This window comes from Phragmites australis, chromosome 12 (assembly GCF_958298935.1).
Source record: "Phragmites australis chromosome 12, lpPhrAust1.1, whole genome shotgun sequence".
NCBI classification, from domain to species: domain Eukaryota; kingdom Viridiplantae; phylum Streptophyta; class Magnoliopsida; order Poales; family Poaceae; genus Phragmites; species Phragmites australis.
In genome coordinates, this window is record NC_084932.1 from 12256272 (window position 1) to 12273485 (window position 17214).

A 17214-nucleotide genomic window follows, 5' to 3' on the forward strand; every position below is an offset into this window, starting at 1 on the left:
CCATTAATTAATGACATGGTTTGTTTTATGGCTTATTTGGTTTCCTTGGCTGTTCTTGGTTGACCATATAAGAACGCATATTCTATCACGATAGTATTTGCCTTTTTTTTACATGTATTGCTGATAATCAGATTGAACATGCGCAATGACGTTTTTGTCTAGGATAGTCTTTGCCTTTTGAGCTGTTTTGTTTTACTGCAATACAAAATTGGGCGTGGTTATTTGGTACTGTTTTGATGTTTTTTTCAATATTCATATACTCACATGCTTAAAAACAATTATGGTTATTGAAAAAAATTAGCCATATATAATATAATATATACACTCAATTTGGAAATCCTAGGCCCGCCACTATTCAAGTGGTGTCGACGCACAATTGATGTATGTCTCACTAAGTAAGAAATCAACATTAGTAAAACCGTATTAGTGATGGCCAATTAGTACCGTCACTAATGACCTATTAGTGACAGGTTCAGTGACAACACTTCACTAATGTCACTCTGGGTTAGAATCAATATCAGATCTGTTACTAATAACAGATTGTTAGCTATGGGTAAAATAAACACCTATCATTAATGACAACAGAGATCATTAGTGATATATAATAAAAAATTCTATGACTAATATAAAGTTATTAGTAACGGGTGTTTTTTAACACCAGTCACTAACGTGAGGAGTTCTGTAACTACGGATCCTAACTTTCTATCGAATTGGACGAAAGCCGCCCCAGCCTTATCTCCTCCTCCACTCTCTCTCTCATGGGTGTTCTCTCCCTCTCCCTCTCCCTCTCCCTCTCCCTCTCTCAATCTCCGCCGCCGACCACAGGCCCAGTCGCTGATCTCACCATAGATCGAAGCCACCGCACCATAGGCCCTGCCGCTGACCAGATCGGCTCAAAGCCTCCACAATGCAGGCCGCCATCGACCGGATCGGCTTGAAGATGCCGCGATGCAGGCTACCGCCGCTTCGCTGGAGGGCGCGGTCGCATGGATCCGCTCTAGGCCGCCGTCACTTTGCTGGAGCTCGCGGACGTGCAGATCCGCTTGGGTTCGTAGCTGCTTCGCCGGAGGTCGCCACTGCTCAGATCTACTTGAGGCCACTACCGCTGCCTTGATCCGCTTGATTGCGCTAGAAGGAAGAAGTCGCCGATGCCGTGAAGGGAGCCCTTCCCACAGTCAGGTCGTCGCATCGCCTTTCCCCTCCTCTTCCGCCTGCCTCGCCTCGCCCCACCTCTCCTCGTTCGCTCTCTGTTCTCCATTCGGCACCACCAACCGAGGTGACCTCCTACTCTTCCCTTCTCCCCCCTCGGTTAGTTCCATGTTTCCAACCTTAGATTTGTGGAGGCCTCACGGATGGGCTCCATTTCGTGATTGGTTTCCTGTCGAATGGTGTGGTCATAACCTCGCCCCGAACCCAGTAGATCTCTAGGTTGTTTGGAGGAATTGATGGGTTGGTTTGTTAAGTGGTGAATTTTGTGTCCGATTGGGTGGTGATTGGGATGGGGATGGTTTGATTTGACCCCTTGATTGTTTGATTTTTAGGGAATTTTTTTTAGGCTAGGGTTCGTGATTTGATCCGATTTGTTCGCTTGTGTGCCGTAAACGAACACGTTGATGTGATGATCCTTGTGGTCCTGAGAGGGCCATTGCGTTGGTAAATTGACGCTTTGGGTATATTGCCTGACATTTTTTCTGCTAGTTTAGGTTTATAAACCTTTGTTGTCCGTCTAGTGATTTAGATATGTTGTCAGTGACTTTTTTCTTTCTTTGTTCGGCCGAATGGATCTAACGATTTTTGCTCTGAGTTGTGCAGGTGGAGGAGTTCATGGGGGCTTCCAGATCGGAGAGGGGTTCCCTCGCACTGAAGGAGGGTTGCCCATCTCGGGGAGCTGCCTGGGTTCGTCATCACGCAGCGGAGGGCTCCATTGTTTGTTCATCTTGTATGAAGGAATTCTTGTTTGTTCATCTTGTAAATTTTTGTTTGCTCATCTTGTATTGCATGCCTCGTGCCTTCGAATATGATTTGTTTTCTCTGAGATGGATGCCTCATTCCGTCATTCGATTGAGAGAAATAGAGGATCGGAGGAGGCTGTTTTGGCACCATTTTTGTGATTGAGAGGAGGTGGCTTGATGTGGATTGTTCTGTGTGGCTGGCTTAATGCAGAGGCCGGCTCGATGTAGCGGCTTGATGTGAGCCGTTTCTTTTCTTTATTTTGTAATTACTCATCAGTGATCTAGACCTATGACTGTTAATGATCATGAGTGATGAATTTTGATTCAGATTCGCTATGATATGATTCATCACTAATAAGTTTACATTAATAACACGTTTAAAGTAATGAGAATTTTATATGTTTTATTACCTGCCACTAATTTGAATCTTTAAGGAGGTGTCTCTGCGCGCCTCACATCAGCCTGTGTTTGTGCACGGTCGTCGGTGAGGTAGAGGGCACGCTAGGCCAGAAAGAATGAGTTCATTTATATTTGGAGTGGGCCTTGCTTATTGAGAGTGAACATTTTATATTTGTCATATTGGTCATCCATGTTAAAAAATAAGTCACATTTAGATTTAATTTAATCTATAAATAATTTACAAACAGAAACTGATAAACTGATATGATCATATCATTAGAGTGTAATCTAGATATGTGTACGAAAGTACAGCATATAACTGGATATACTATACTCAAAATTAGAAATCATATGAATTAAAACATGACAAAATTAGAAATCATATGAATTAAAACACGAGTAATATGATTTTTATGTACTAGTCCTGGGTTGTAGAGGTTGTTGAAGATGCTAGTTGTATTATGTTGATAGCACGATCGATCATACTAATGACGCGCCGAGTTTGTTGACGATGACAACGGGCAGCGCTCAAGCGACTAGGAAGACGAGCCATGTGAAGAACTTGAGCAGTCACGCGGAGCGCTTTCTAAAAACCTTATTCGCCCTCTCCCGGTGCAAGATCTCAAGAGCGAGAGTTTCGGAGACCTAAGCTCCTGTTCGTCGGTGCACGCCAATGCCGCGATGGAATAGACTATAGCGGCAGCACAACCGAGAAAGAAAGAGGCAAAACTCTAACTCTTATATAGACTCACGTAATAAGAACGTTCCCAATTTTAGGGCTACTCTCAATTAGTAGTCTATGTTATACGTATTCCTAATGAGGTAGGGGTCCTTGCATATATATAGGGAGAAAACTCCCACCTCTACCTCTATTAACAATATGGTACTAATAGAGGGTGGGGCTCAACATGGGCTACCTCTCCATAATATAGGTCTTTGAGATTTATTAGGAATTATTACATGGGTCGACCCTAATAATTCTAACACTCCGACCAGATCTCGAAGTCCCATAGAGAATTACCAATTTCTACTGTTGTTTGATATACTAGTGTTTCAGTGGAGATTGTTAAGTTGAACATCAACGTAGAACATCAAGCTACACTCATTCACAACTTGAACAATGTACTATGCCTTGAATTGTAAGTTTTGTGCAAATAAGTTTTACTTAATTTTATAACTGATACTTGGCTGCAAGTAAGCTACCCTGTGGGTAGAGCATATAAGTCATACTCCATAGTCTCTTCATGAGTTTACTAGAAATCACCCAAATCTCATAGATTGCGACCAATAGTCATACTCCTATAGGTGTGTTCTTTCAAGAATGCCCTTGTAGGTCAGCATGTTCGCTACTGAAAGCTAATATAACATATTAAGGCAGTAGCCAACCTATCTTATAGATCTCTGAGAGTATTGCATTTTCACTCGAGTGGGTCAAACAACAAAGGTGCTCTCCTCTAGTTAGACAATAGCTTATTCTTCCAAGGTCCTAACTCATGGGATCTCTGATCACATAGGTTGGGTTACCACTATAGTATAATTCACATGGGTCTCATACCCATATCCTTCGATACATTGTCTATCACACTCCATGATAGTCCCTTTGTAAAGGGACCTGCCAGGTTGTTAACTGTTTGGATATAATCCAAGGTTATCACTCTGGAGTTTCTTAATTTCTTGACAGACTTCAATCATCTCTTTACGTACCTTGAGGACTTGTCATTATCCTTAGAACTGTTTACTTTGATAATAACCATCTGATCATCACAGTTAATAGGATAGCCGGTACCGGTTTCTCAACCATATGTAAGTCCATCAACAACTCACATAGCCGTTCTGCCTGAACAGTGGCTGTGTCTAATGCAGTGAGTCTTCTTCCATGGTTGATCTTATCAAGATGGTCTATTTGCATGACCTCCATGAGACAGCAGCACTACCTAGAGTGAATACATATCCACTTGTGACGTAAATCTCATTAGTATCAGATATCCAGTTTGAATTACTATAACCCTTCAGTACTGATGGGTACCCAGAATTGTGAAGACCATAACTCATAGTACCAAGCAAATAGAGTATGGCTCGCTTAAGCACACGCCAATATTCATCACCCGGGTTAGAAGTAAAGCGACTCAATGTGCTCACAACAAATGAGATGTCAAGCCTTGTCGTACCAGCTAGGTACATGAGTGATTCAATAATCTGAGAGTATCTCAATTGATTTCTACCACTTTTCTTATTCTTTCGATGTATCACATAGGGATCATAAGGTGTTGGAGAAGACTTGCTATCCTAGTAGCCAAAGCGGCTCAAGACCGTCTCGACATAATGAGATTGTATAAGAGTAATCTCATTCTCTCCTTTGATTAACTTGATGTTTAAGATCACATCAGCCTCACCCAGATCTTTCATATCAAAGCTTTGAGATAAGAAAGAATTAACCTCACTGACCACATCAAGGTTTGTCCCAAACATCAATATGTCATCAACATACAAACACAATATAACTCCCTCACCCCCACCATGGTGATAATAAACACATTTATCTACCTCATCGATATAAAAGCCTGCATATGTTAAAATTCTGTCGAACTTCTCATGGCATTGTTTAGGAGATTGTTTAAGGCCATACAAGGACTTCAACAACTTACACACCATGCCTTCTTGACCTTGTACTACAAACCCATCATGTTGTTCCATATAAATTTCCTCGTCTAACTCTCCATTAAGGAAAGTTACTTTAACGTCTATCTGATGAACGATGATACCATGTGAGGTAACCAAGGAAAGTAGCACTCAGGTAGTAGTCAATCTCGCAACAGGTTAATGAGTGTCAAAAAATTCTTCACCTTCTTTTTGGTTATAACCCTTGGCCACAAGCCAAGTCTTGTACTTTTCAATAGTACTGTCAGGCCTAAGCTTCTTCTTGAACACCCACTTGCAATCCACAGGTTTGCCACCACATGGTCGTTCTATGACCTCCCAAATCCCATTTGCGAGGATGGAATCCATTTCGCTCCGAACAGCCTCCTTCCAGTAGTCTACATCTAGAGATGCAAATACTTTTGAAATAGACTTGGGAATATCATCCACAAGGTACATAGTGAAATCATCACCAAAAGACTTTGCAGTCCTTTGTCTCTTACTCCTCCTAGGAGAATCACTGTCATCCTCCTCAGGATCTTGCTCATGTGCTTGTTCAATAAACTCAAGAGGTGGAGTAGGTTCAGAAATTATCTCAGAAGATAGTTTAGACATGCTATGTAAATCTTTCATAGGAAATATGTTTTCAAAAAACGTTGCATCACGAGACTCCATCATTGTATCGACATGCACGTCAAGTACCTCAAATTTAACCACTAAAAACATATAAGCAATGCTCCGATGAGCATATCCTAGAAAGATACAATCCACTATTTTAGCTCCGGGCTTGCGCTATTTAGTTATTGGTACATTGAATTTCACCAAGCATCCCCAAGTGCGCAAATAAGAAAGTGATGGCTTTCTCCCTTCCCATTCTTCAAATAGGGTTTTCTCTATATCCTTGAGAGAAACTCTATTAAGGATATAACATGAAGTTAACAGGGCCTCCCCTATTATGCCTTAGATAATCTTGCAGTGTCTAACATAGCATTAACCAAGTCAGTCAATGTGCGATTCTTCTTTTCAGCAAACCCGTTTGATTGGGGTGAATAGGGAGACGTCCTCTCATTAATAATCCCATGTTTCTCACAGAATAAGTCGAAATCACTAGAGAAATACTCTCCGACACGATCCGACCTAATTCTTTTGATCTTTCTCTCTAGTTGATTCTCAACTTCTGCCTTATAGATTTTAAAGTGATCTAGAGCCTCATCTTTTATTTTCAACAAATAAACATAGCAAAATCTAGTCGCATTATCAATCGAAGTCAGGAAATATCTTTTTCCACCCTTCGTCAACACACCATTCATTTTATACAGATTTGAATGAATGAGTTCTAGAGGTGCTAAATTTCTCTCATCGGCTGCCATATGTGGCTTACGAGGTTGTTTTGGTTGCACACAACTATGGAACTTAGAACCTTTGACCATAGAAAAATTTGGAATTAAACTCATGCTGAAAAGTTGAGTCATATAACCAAAATTCTAATGACATAACATCGAATGTCAAACACTAGCATCATCATTAACATTGCCACAAATATGGTTCATAGACTTATCGCTGAAATCATAAAGGGAAAAACAGAAAAGGCCTCCACAATCATAGCCTTTACCAATAAATTATCCATGCTTTGACACTACTACTTTATTGGACTCTAACACCACCTTAAAACCATCTCTACAAAGAAGGGATCCGCTAACTAGATTCTTGTTCATTATAGGGACATGCTGCATGTTCCTCAGGTCCACAATCTTTCCTGAAGTAAACTTCAGATCTGCCGTATCAACACCACAAACACAAGCATGAGACTCATTCCCCATTAGGACAGAAGAATCATAGACGACTTGATAGGAAGAGAACATTGAGATATCAGCACACACATGAACATTGGCCCCTGTATCAATCTGCCAAATAGTAGACTGTAATCTAAAAACAATGAAGGTAATTTTTCATACCCTACAACTCCATTTCCAGCTTCACCAATTGTCACCACATTAGCAGTATTTGAGTTCTGCTTTTGTAGAGCCTTTCTTCCCTTGTGGTCTAGACAATCCTTGGCGCAATATCCAATCTCACCGCACACAAAGCAAGGCCATTTTGCTGTGTTCATCTTCTTCTTCTTGAAGGTGGTAGTTTTGTTTGGCTTATTATCTTTTCCTTTGTTCTTGTGGGCTTTTGCACCATATTGACGCTAGTTTATCCCTTGCCTCCTTTTAGACTCACATCCTTAGTGTGAACTTTCTCCTCAACATCATAAGACACGATCAAACTCTCAATAGTAATCTCTTGTCTATTGTGCTTTAGAACAGTGGCAAAATTTCTCCACGAAGGAGGTAACTTGGCAAAGATGCCTCTAGCCACAAACTTGTCAAGTACATTGATCTTGAGGAGTTCAAGTTCCTTCACGATGCACTAAACCTCATGAGCTTGCTCGACTACAGAGCGATTTTCAACCATCTTGTAGTCATGATACTGCTCTATGATATACAATTCACTTCCTACATTTGATGCACCAAATTTAGCATTCAGTGTATCCCACAGCTCCTTCGCGCTTTGTATGTGCATGTACACATCACAAATATGATTACCAAGAATGCTAAGAATGCATTACAAAGAGTGTATTGGCATCCATGAACACCTTTTCCTGCTCAGCAATAAGGATTCCTTCTGGCTTGCCATTAGCCACTCAGTAGACATCATAGCCGGCAGCCACAGAGTCATTGGTGTAACCGCCCCTTCAAGTACTAGCTCCACCTCATGCTGCTTGGCCTCATCACTAATGAGACTGTCACCACTGCCAATGCTTATGTTGGTGGATGCATGTGCTCATATGGTGCTTTGATCCTGCAACAACTACCCCGACATGACTCTCTCCTCCACAACTACGATCATGGTCATCTCGTTGTTGGCTACCTGGCACAGGGCCGGTCCTGAGATTTTTGTGGCCCATGGCGAAACTAAAAAAGGGACAAATTGCAAAGAATTGTATTGAAGCATAAAAAATGTAATTAATATATAAATTGTAAAGATAATAATTGGTGCATTAAACAAATTATTTTTGATAAACACATAAAGTATATCCATAGGGTTGGACAACCCACACCGCACCGCCTGAAGGAGGCGAGGGTCGCGGCCGGTGTGCGCTGAGGAAGTCGAGTAGATTCTCTAGCATGGCGCCTATGCCCACCAGCGCTAGCACCATATACACAAACGTCGGCGATAAGGTGACGTTGCCGACGTGGGTGGAGGAGGTGGTGACAACGTTCGTTGGCAAAGGCGCAAGGTGCTTGGCGAGGTGAAGTGTAGGGCCGCTTGCCCATACAGAGAGGCGACATAGTTATAGGATCGGGACCCCACGAGAGGAAGAGATCTCATTGACTATTTGATTTCTCTACGCATGAGAGGATTGCTAATTTGGGCTGCAGGTCACCTACAGTGAAGGAACCAAACTAGCAAAGTTGCTTCTTTTGGGCCGGTCAAAGGCCAAAGCCCATGCACGATCATATGTAACTATGGCCACCAATCAATTGGCATTTAGACTATTGTGTTTTATTGGATCACAAATAATGTACATTTATACCTATATGGGAGGAGTCCTCTAGGTTTTGGAGGCCTGGGCTGGGCGCCCGCCTTGACAACAAAGAGCTATAATCAATTTTAACACTATTGTTGGCTTCCACTCTAGTTTGAGGGTCCGCGACGCTTACGCTATGACCGCGAGGGCCCATTAGAATATATGTTATATTGTGAGGAACCGTCCAAACAATATTCTAATTAATCATTAAGTCAATTATTTACTTAATCACGACTTTAATGATTAACCAAAATACTATCTCGGTAGTCCCGGCACGTGTTTTATGCTCAAGAGCAAAACACATGCCTTACCAACATAAGCAATCACAACCAAGCTTAACAAAGAGTGAGTAATTAAATTATATTACAATTTCTTAAGCATTTATAAGTTTAATAATTTACAGCAAAAGAGATCCAGGAGGATACTAAAACTGATCAACTCCTAGCCAAAAGAGAAACTAAGTAGCAGAAACAAAAGCTATAGACCACAAAAGGTGGGGTGAAACCATATACCCTCAAGCTTCACTTCAAAAGCACGACCACCCAGTAGTTGCCTACTCATGCCCACCACCGTCGGCAGACGTGAAGTAGCCAAAGACCAACACCTCCTCGATGATAACACCTGGAAAGTAGCGTGAGTACGAAGGTACTCGCAAGACTTAATCCATAATGGGCACTTATAAATAATCCAACTCCAAAGATCATGCATTTGGATATTAGAAAGAAAAGGCCACATGGTTAAGTAAATTTCATATGCGAAAGAAAATTTGACATAAACTTGTGTAAGCATCGATACTAGACCAAAGTAACAAACTAGCCCATAAATATCAACTGAACAAAATGTAAAAGAAACAATAGGAATAAAATCTATAAAGCACCATCTCAACCCATCAACCACCTCAATCCACATTCATAACTCTACGACTGCTGCAAATGGACAGAAGCATGCTCAGGATGAGAGCGTGGCATTTCGAAATATTTTGACACCCTGCAGGGGGTACTCCCTTACCTACATGACTTGAGGACCATATGGCTTGCATGACCACAGAGGACCATACAAGGTGCTACTAATTTCAAACTTCTTCTATAAGCCCCGACCATTTGATCATGCGCCGATAGGTGCGAGGGTCATCTAGAACTACTCTTGGAGAAAACTGGATACCCCAACCGACCTCATACCCGACACCATTGACCCGCACGCCAAAAAGCCATAGCTACAAAGGTAATCAACATATTGTTCCTATATACGATATGTAGTAAGAACAAAAAGTGCTAAAGCCAACTACAACAACGATCGTGCTTAAACAAAGTAAGCAATCTACGGTGTTTGGGTTCCTCTCCTGACCTACCCAAGGGAACTCCAGATCTGAGCAAGAGAAACACCCCTAACACTGCCCACATCACGACTCATCCTCACCACTCATCCAACCAAAACCATCAACCCATCATTGTGATCACAGTGTAAGCAATTAGGCCTATGCTCGGAAACGATGAAACATTTCACTGCTCGACTTCTATTGAAGAACCAAAGCGTGGCTAAGCAATTCAGTTAGCCTTTGAATTAGACATCATCAAGTTAAAGCCCGGCTACAAGGATATTGTTAGGGGTCGTTATTAAAGACCCCCAACAGCCCCATGGCTTAGCTAGCCCATGCCCATGGAGCCATGCCTCCCAAAGCCTCCATCTCTTGGAGCCATGCCTCCTGAAGCCTTCATCTCCCAAGGCCATGTCTCTCGAAGCCTCCATCTTTTGGAGCCATGCCTCCCGAAGCCTCCATCTCAAGGAGCCATGGGTCACGAAGCCTCCATCTCTCAGAGCCATGCCTCTCTCGGAGTTTCCATCTTTAGGGCCCGGGAAGGTTTCCAGAAGGCTACAGGGTGGGTCATTAACCCTCAAGAAAATCAGCCAGAAGGGGAATACCGGACACTTTCTTGCAGGCAAAGGATGACCGGCATTCCCCTTGAAGAATCTCTCACCGTACTTGGTTGGGCAAGATGATTTCTTGCTCCAATAGCGCGCCGTCCATGGGGATCTCGAACACAGAAGTGCTAAGAGAGGTAGGATGCCACCCAAGAAGAAAACCACCAAGGCCGTAACAACAGCAACCGACCCCCGGATCACGCCCGTGCTATAGTCCAGGTGACTAAACACAGGCCACACCGATGATGGCCCCTCCAACCATTGGAGACGAGGGCCTTACAGCCACCATCGACCCAGCCATGGCCATAGCTAAGGTCGGCACTGAAGGGCCCTCTACCTCAGAGACCCAATAGCAAAGTGAGGCCCCTGCTGCACCCCTAGGGGCTGCGACCGGCGTCAACGAGTGTCATCATGCATGACGGTGCTCCTGACCAATATGAAGGAACTACAAACAACCCTGGAGGTCGAGCAGCAAGCTTCCAGCACGACCACCGTTGACCCCGTGATGACCGGCACTATTTTGCCCCAAGCCCTACTGGTCGATGAACTCTTCGACACTAGGACCCTGCACGTTCGGCCTTCGGAGCCTCGGGGCCGACGTCCCGAGGATCCTCTGCAAGACTACGACTCTCCCCTGTAGGCTGACCTACAGGCTACGCCCTTCTCGGAGGACTTTTGGGCCCCAAAGCTACCTAAGTTCAAAGGTATTCAGATCCCGATGAGTTTTTCTGCCATCTTTAAGGTCTAGCTAAACTACGTGGCGGAGAGGCAAAGACCGCTCCGACATCTTAAAGGCATTGCCTCTTTGCCGAACAAGCATAAGACCCTCCGTCATCTTTAAGACCTGGCTCACCTACATGGAAGAGGGATAACCTCCAAGGCATCTTGAAGGCCTAGCTTCCGTGCCAAAAAGGATTCATACAAAGTAAGGATCCTCCAGTACCTTGAAGACTAAAAGTCTTGGTGACAAAATCATCTGACCCCTCCGGTATCTTGAAGGCCTAGCCTCCGTACTACAAGGCGTCGAACATCGAAATGTTATTAAACGATATGCTCTTCCCTTCTCACGCCTAACACAACGCAGTACCCCTTGGATCTCGCACCTTGTGGCCGCTAACAGCCACATAATGCGAAGTGTCTAGCATAGAGGGCACAGGTGAAGTGTTGATATGATAACGAAGCATTGATACAATAAATTATAAATATCAAAAAACAAAGCTAACACGAATACAAGTTTATTTATACATGACATACAAAGAGTTTGCATTCAGCTAATCACTGTACATCGAATCTATGCCTAGCAAACATGCTAGCCTGTTACGCCTCCCTGAAGTACTACGGGAGGACGAGGGCGCTTGACCCCACACCTCCTAAGAATACCGCGGGACCTGGAGAATTGATACTGGTAACTACGCACAGGGGGTCGACACGAATCCCCTCCACGGAGGGTGTTGCTGCCTGAAACAAAACCCCTCAGCCTCGGGAAGATGAAGGATCTGCTGGGAAGGGATACGAGTTGAAGGCTAAGAAATCTAGCTCTTCCCCCTGCTCCTTCAGCGGGGACTCCGTAGCCTGTAACTCCTCTAAAATAGGCTCAAGGATTTCAGAAGGCACCCTTCCGTCAGAATCCCAAGGGAGGACAAGGCGTCGAAAGAAGCAAGAGCCAGTAACCTCCCGGGCTATTCTTGCTGCACACCAGTCATCCTTTGCAACAAAATAGACATTAGGAGCAGATGCAAGGGGGCCCTCCAGCTCGATCTTGACCAAGACATTGGCGGCCACCTTCGGATCCACGCACCCTTGGAATCATGGGCATAACAAAGTGACTCCGCCGCCTGATAGACAGAGTGGCCTCGGATGCTCCAGACACACTTGATCGCTCCCCGGAGGCACCATCCCAGATTTGGCTTCGGGCCACCGCACCTATGCACACATATCGGACTCCAGTTAGCCTCGAAGGCACAAACACTCCAGAACAACACAGGCGAACCACAAGAATGCAGACATGACTCCATTTATACAAGAAAAAAGTCCAAATACATAAAGGACAAGTGGGTAGTCAACATACTAAGACCTTGACCCCCTTCGGAAAGAAAGAAAGCAAAATAACAGACAACCTGTGTTGCGCATTTGCCAGATCTTCTGAAGGTAATATGATAAGTCGATTAGTGGAGTTTTGACATTGATGATCAAAAGGCTCCAATCAGAACAGATCAAGAACAGTCACAACCACTACACCACTACTTCGTAGTTATCAGTCGTGCCAAGACGCGGTTGACCTCACCAAGAAGGATTTTCTTGCAAGCGAAACAAGAACACAAGAAAGAACAGGTAGATGCAATCTAAATATTGCTAATTACCAATGAAGCACTTGAGTTTGGGGTTCAACAAATCGATAAATGGCGAAACTGTATTAAACAGAATAATCTAAGCTAAACCCAAGCCTAAACTATGACAACTACTGTGTATATATAGGGGGGCATGAGGAGGTCGACCTAGGGTGTTGCAACCATTGAGAGAGGCATGCACAACCTAGACTCCGACTCGGACAAGATTATAAAACCTAGCAGGGTTCAAAACGGTGATGCGACACCTTATTCCTTTAACTCTGACTAAACAATAAGGAATATTGGTTGACGCTCATATGCATTGGAAAGGGCTCGTTGTAAGCTTTCCAGAATGTCCAAGATTGTCTAAAACGGACTTCGTATGAGAGAGTTATGCCCGTTTTACTAACTTGCTGTCCTGGAACTAGACTTTGACCACAACTTTGACCACGACCATGACTTCGACCATGACCACGACTAGAGCTCAGCCTTGAGGCCGAGTAGACTTGGCCTTCGAGGTGTGACATCCGAATAAGGTTGTGGTGCTTCTCCCATATTCCTATGCAATAAAACATAATAGCAATTTAGTAGTAATCCATCAAAGGAAACATAAACAGCAAGGAACGAGTTCACCTGGTGGTCTAATTGTCGTGCATGTTCTCTTCTAATTGGACCTTGTATGATTTGAGGATTATTGATGGTATTGATCGTATCCGAAGGAGCCATGGGTTCATCAACCTGAAACAAAGCTATACCTCCGGGGCATCCACACACGAAGACTGCTCCTGCGGGGCAACGGCGTGAAACGAAGGGCCTCTAGAGGGCTGCGGCACGCCTGCAAACTCCAGATGAGGGACTGGACCCCCCGACGAAGAACCCGGACAAAGACCTCCCAGGGCACATGGAGTCACCTGACCCGCCATATAGCGCAGCGTGATGCTCTGGCCATGCCTTGCCCATAAGTTATGGCGGAAGTTCTCAAGAGCCACGCGGATCTCCAACAGAGGTGCCTCTGGCCAAAAACCCTAGATCATGGAGTCCGGCACCTGTTGCTCCAGTACCTCGAAGGGACCAACCCATGCTTGGTGCAGCAGGGTCAGCTGGAGCGCCACAGCCACACGTGTGCTGGACCTCACGTAGGTCTCCACGGCTCTAACCATGACCTTCGTAGCAGAACAAAGCTAGAAGAGCGGCATAATCGATGCCTCTGAGTCAGAAGGGTAGTGGCAGACACTGGCCCCAAGGCCGCTCATAGCATCGGAGGTGATTGAGGCAACGTCTGACACAAGAGCAGCTAACTATTGGCATTCCGAGCGTAGTGACACCTCCGATGCTCGAGTCTCCTTCAGCTCTCACTGCACCTCACCCACCGTAGCCCGAAGGGTCACAACATCACCTTCGGGCAGCACACGGGCTGCGTTGGCCTCATCAGTGAACTCCCGCGTGTCTCAGAGATCTTCAGTAGCCTTCTACGCCTCATCCTCTGCATGCTCCACTTCAAAACCTCCTCCCACCGGAGACCCTCCTCACGCTCGCGGAGCACCGTCTCCCCCTGAAGTCGAGCCTCCAAAGACTCCACCTCCTTCCAGGCCTCCTCCAAGGCTTAATGAAGGCGTTCAACCTTGTCATGAGCCGCAGCCAAGGCCTGGCGCCCCCATCTCTTAGTGCCCTCATCAAAATTACTTCCTAAGAGGCACAACAGGAGGAGAAAAAGGACCAGATGAGCTACTCAGAACTTGACACCAGACTCAGCAAATCGCGACTCAAATTGATGACCTTTTAAGGCCGTCGCTTCCAGACGGGTCTGCACTTCCTGCAAAGGACGCTCGGCCAATGATTGCTTACCTCTCCACTTCGAAGAAGGGAGGAGGCCGCAACGAAGGCCCTTGATGCCTCCAGGCCGACAATATTCAAAGGGGCCAGGTCCTTCTCCCGGTCACCACCACCGAGCTGACCCTCACCTCCAGATAGGTCGCCCATGCTTCCAACCCACCTCTGACGCTTCCTGCATACCAGCGGCACCTCGGACAACTCAGCCATCAAGCCGGTATGCGATCCTTCGGAGACAGAAGACCGTCGGGCCTAGAGTGGCCTCGCACGAACCGTGGGAGTTGCACGCACTCATTTCCCAGTAGCCTTAGGCTCCGACAGATTATGCATGAGTAGGTGGGCCTAGGATCACCTCCGCGATCTCCACCGCACGCTCCAGTAGAAGGCAGCTCTCTAAAATAAAAAGGAGGCTCACATCCACGGGTTAAAAACCAGGCAAACAAAGAGAACTCACAAAAGTAACATGAGGGGGGGGGGCGAGTACACTTTCGGACACTCTTCTGCACCTTGCTTGAAGGTGTAGTCCAAGCCCATCTGAAGGGGCCAGATACGCAACTTGGTGAACTCCTCCATGAGGTAACGCATGCTCATCTTCACAGCCACCCTCCGAAGAAGGGACCGTCGCAAAGCAAACTGGTCTTCTGCGATCCCCATCTCTGACTCTGGGACATACGTGATGTCCCGGTTGGTGGAGCAAAGGGGTGGTGTACAACCTATGTCATAGAAAAACTATCACTGCAACCAGCCGGTATACCACCGACCATTAATAGCCTTCGCCAGGAAGACATCTGGACGTTAACACTGCCGAAGCTGAGGGGCCTCTTTGTCCCATCACCCTTGATCATCTTCAGCTGGCAGCTGGCAAAGTGGAGGGCCGCAAAGAAATCCGCCCTCCCTTCACACCCCTCCACCCACATGGCCCACTCGAAGGTGGCCAGGCAGGCGATGGCATTGGCATGGAGCTGTGGAAGGTCCATGTAGTAGTGGCGGAGCACCTCCTTGAGCAGCGGCACCGACAGAAAGCCTAGGCCTGCTTCGAAGAAAGCTTCGAACACCACAACCTCATGGGCTAGAGGCTCTGGAACCTCCTCATCCAGCGGGGGGACCGAGTGACGGCCCTAGAGGGAATCTTCCCTTCCCAAACCATCCGGTCAAGCTCCTCGTCATCGATGGTAGACACCCCCAGCACAGTGGTCTGCTAGTGATGACTTCTACTAGTGTGGCGGAGCTCCACCCCTTGCGACGGCCCATCAGCAACAGAGGAATCGGCACCACCTGAGGGCCCCCCGCCATGGCCGCACTGGCGGCTTCACTCGCCGCTTGAGTTCCAGCTTCGCTCGGGGCACTCAAGCTAGCCATACGGATCGTAGGAGGATGGCGAAAGGCGCTAGACGACAAGGAAGAAAGAAGAACAACAGCTGATGCATGCACGCACAAAGCAAGAAAAATTGGAGAAAAAGGGTAGATGAGAATGAGGCGTAGGCAAAAAGGCCGCTCAGGGTAATCCCTCTCCTTATAAAGATAAGGGAGAGATTACCTCCCATAGAAAGGTGGGCACATGCCCTATCAGTTCGCCTACCAGTCCACGATCACGGGGGAGCGGAACCGCCCCCTATGACCCCCAACCACAAGACGCCACATGTCCCACGTCCGCCACACAAGACGTAATCGTGCCTTTCTTCACAGGGCAAATTCAATGCCCCTTATCACCAACATCATCAAACGGACAGTCCAGATCAAGTGGTTCGAATCCTCCGAGATAAGCCAAGTGATACTAGGGACCATGAGCCATCAACGGCAAAGCTAGGGACTGCCGGAGGTCCTGCTCCAAAAGAACCGCGAGCCCACCACTTCGCTGGCCGCCCTCACGAGGGGCTACTATTGGGGTCCGTTGTTACGGACCTCTGATGGCCCCATGGCTCAGCTAGCCCATGCCCATGGAGCCATGCCTCCCGAAGCCTCCATCTCCCAGAGCCATGCCTCCCGAAGCCTCCATCTGCCAGGGCCATGCCTCCTAAAGCCTCCATCTCCTGGAGCCATGCCTCTAGAAGCCTCCATCTCCTGGAGCCACCATCTTTGGGGCCCAGGTAGGCTTCCCGAAGGTTACAGGGTGAGTCATCCAGCCTCAAGAAAGATCGGCTAGAAGGGGAACGCCGATCATCCTTTGCCTACAAGGAAGTGACCGGCATTAAATACCTAGGTTAGTGGACGCCGTCCTGACACCCCAATACAATGGAGGTTATCCTGACACCCCTGATAACGTGGCGCCAGGCCGCAATTGGCGACCGGCTCACCCCTTAGGGTGTAGGCACCACAATAGTTACTATGGTATATATTTATCCTCTATGCAGGGTAAAAAGTAGTTATCCAGGACAAGACCCAATAATTCGGTTAGGCCCTAGATTTTTGTACATCGTGATGACTTATACACTAAGCTACGTACCACCCTATAAATAGGGGGTCGTGGTAATCTGGGGGAAGGAGAGGTCACAAGGAGAACACTCAAGGCAACACACATGAGATAGAGGTGCCAAAGCACTAAACCATGCTGTGATACACCCACCAGACCGATCCA

General features: G+C 46.2%; 1 long non-coding RNA gene across 1 annotated transcript; it reads left to right on the top strand.

Moving 5' to 3' along the window:
- Nucleotides 1–670: 670 nt before the first annotated feature.
- LOC133886128 (uncharacterized) lies at nucleotides 671–2288 on the top strand. Its single transcript, XR_009903346.1, has 2 exons — nucleotides 671–1276; nucleotides 1813–2288. It is a non-coding gene; the product is annotated as an uncharacterized LOC133886128 (long non-coding RNA).
- The last annotated feature ends 14926 nt before the right edge of the window (nucleotides 2289–17214 follow it).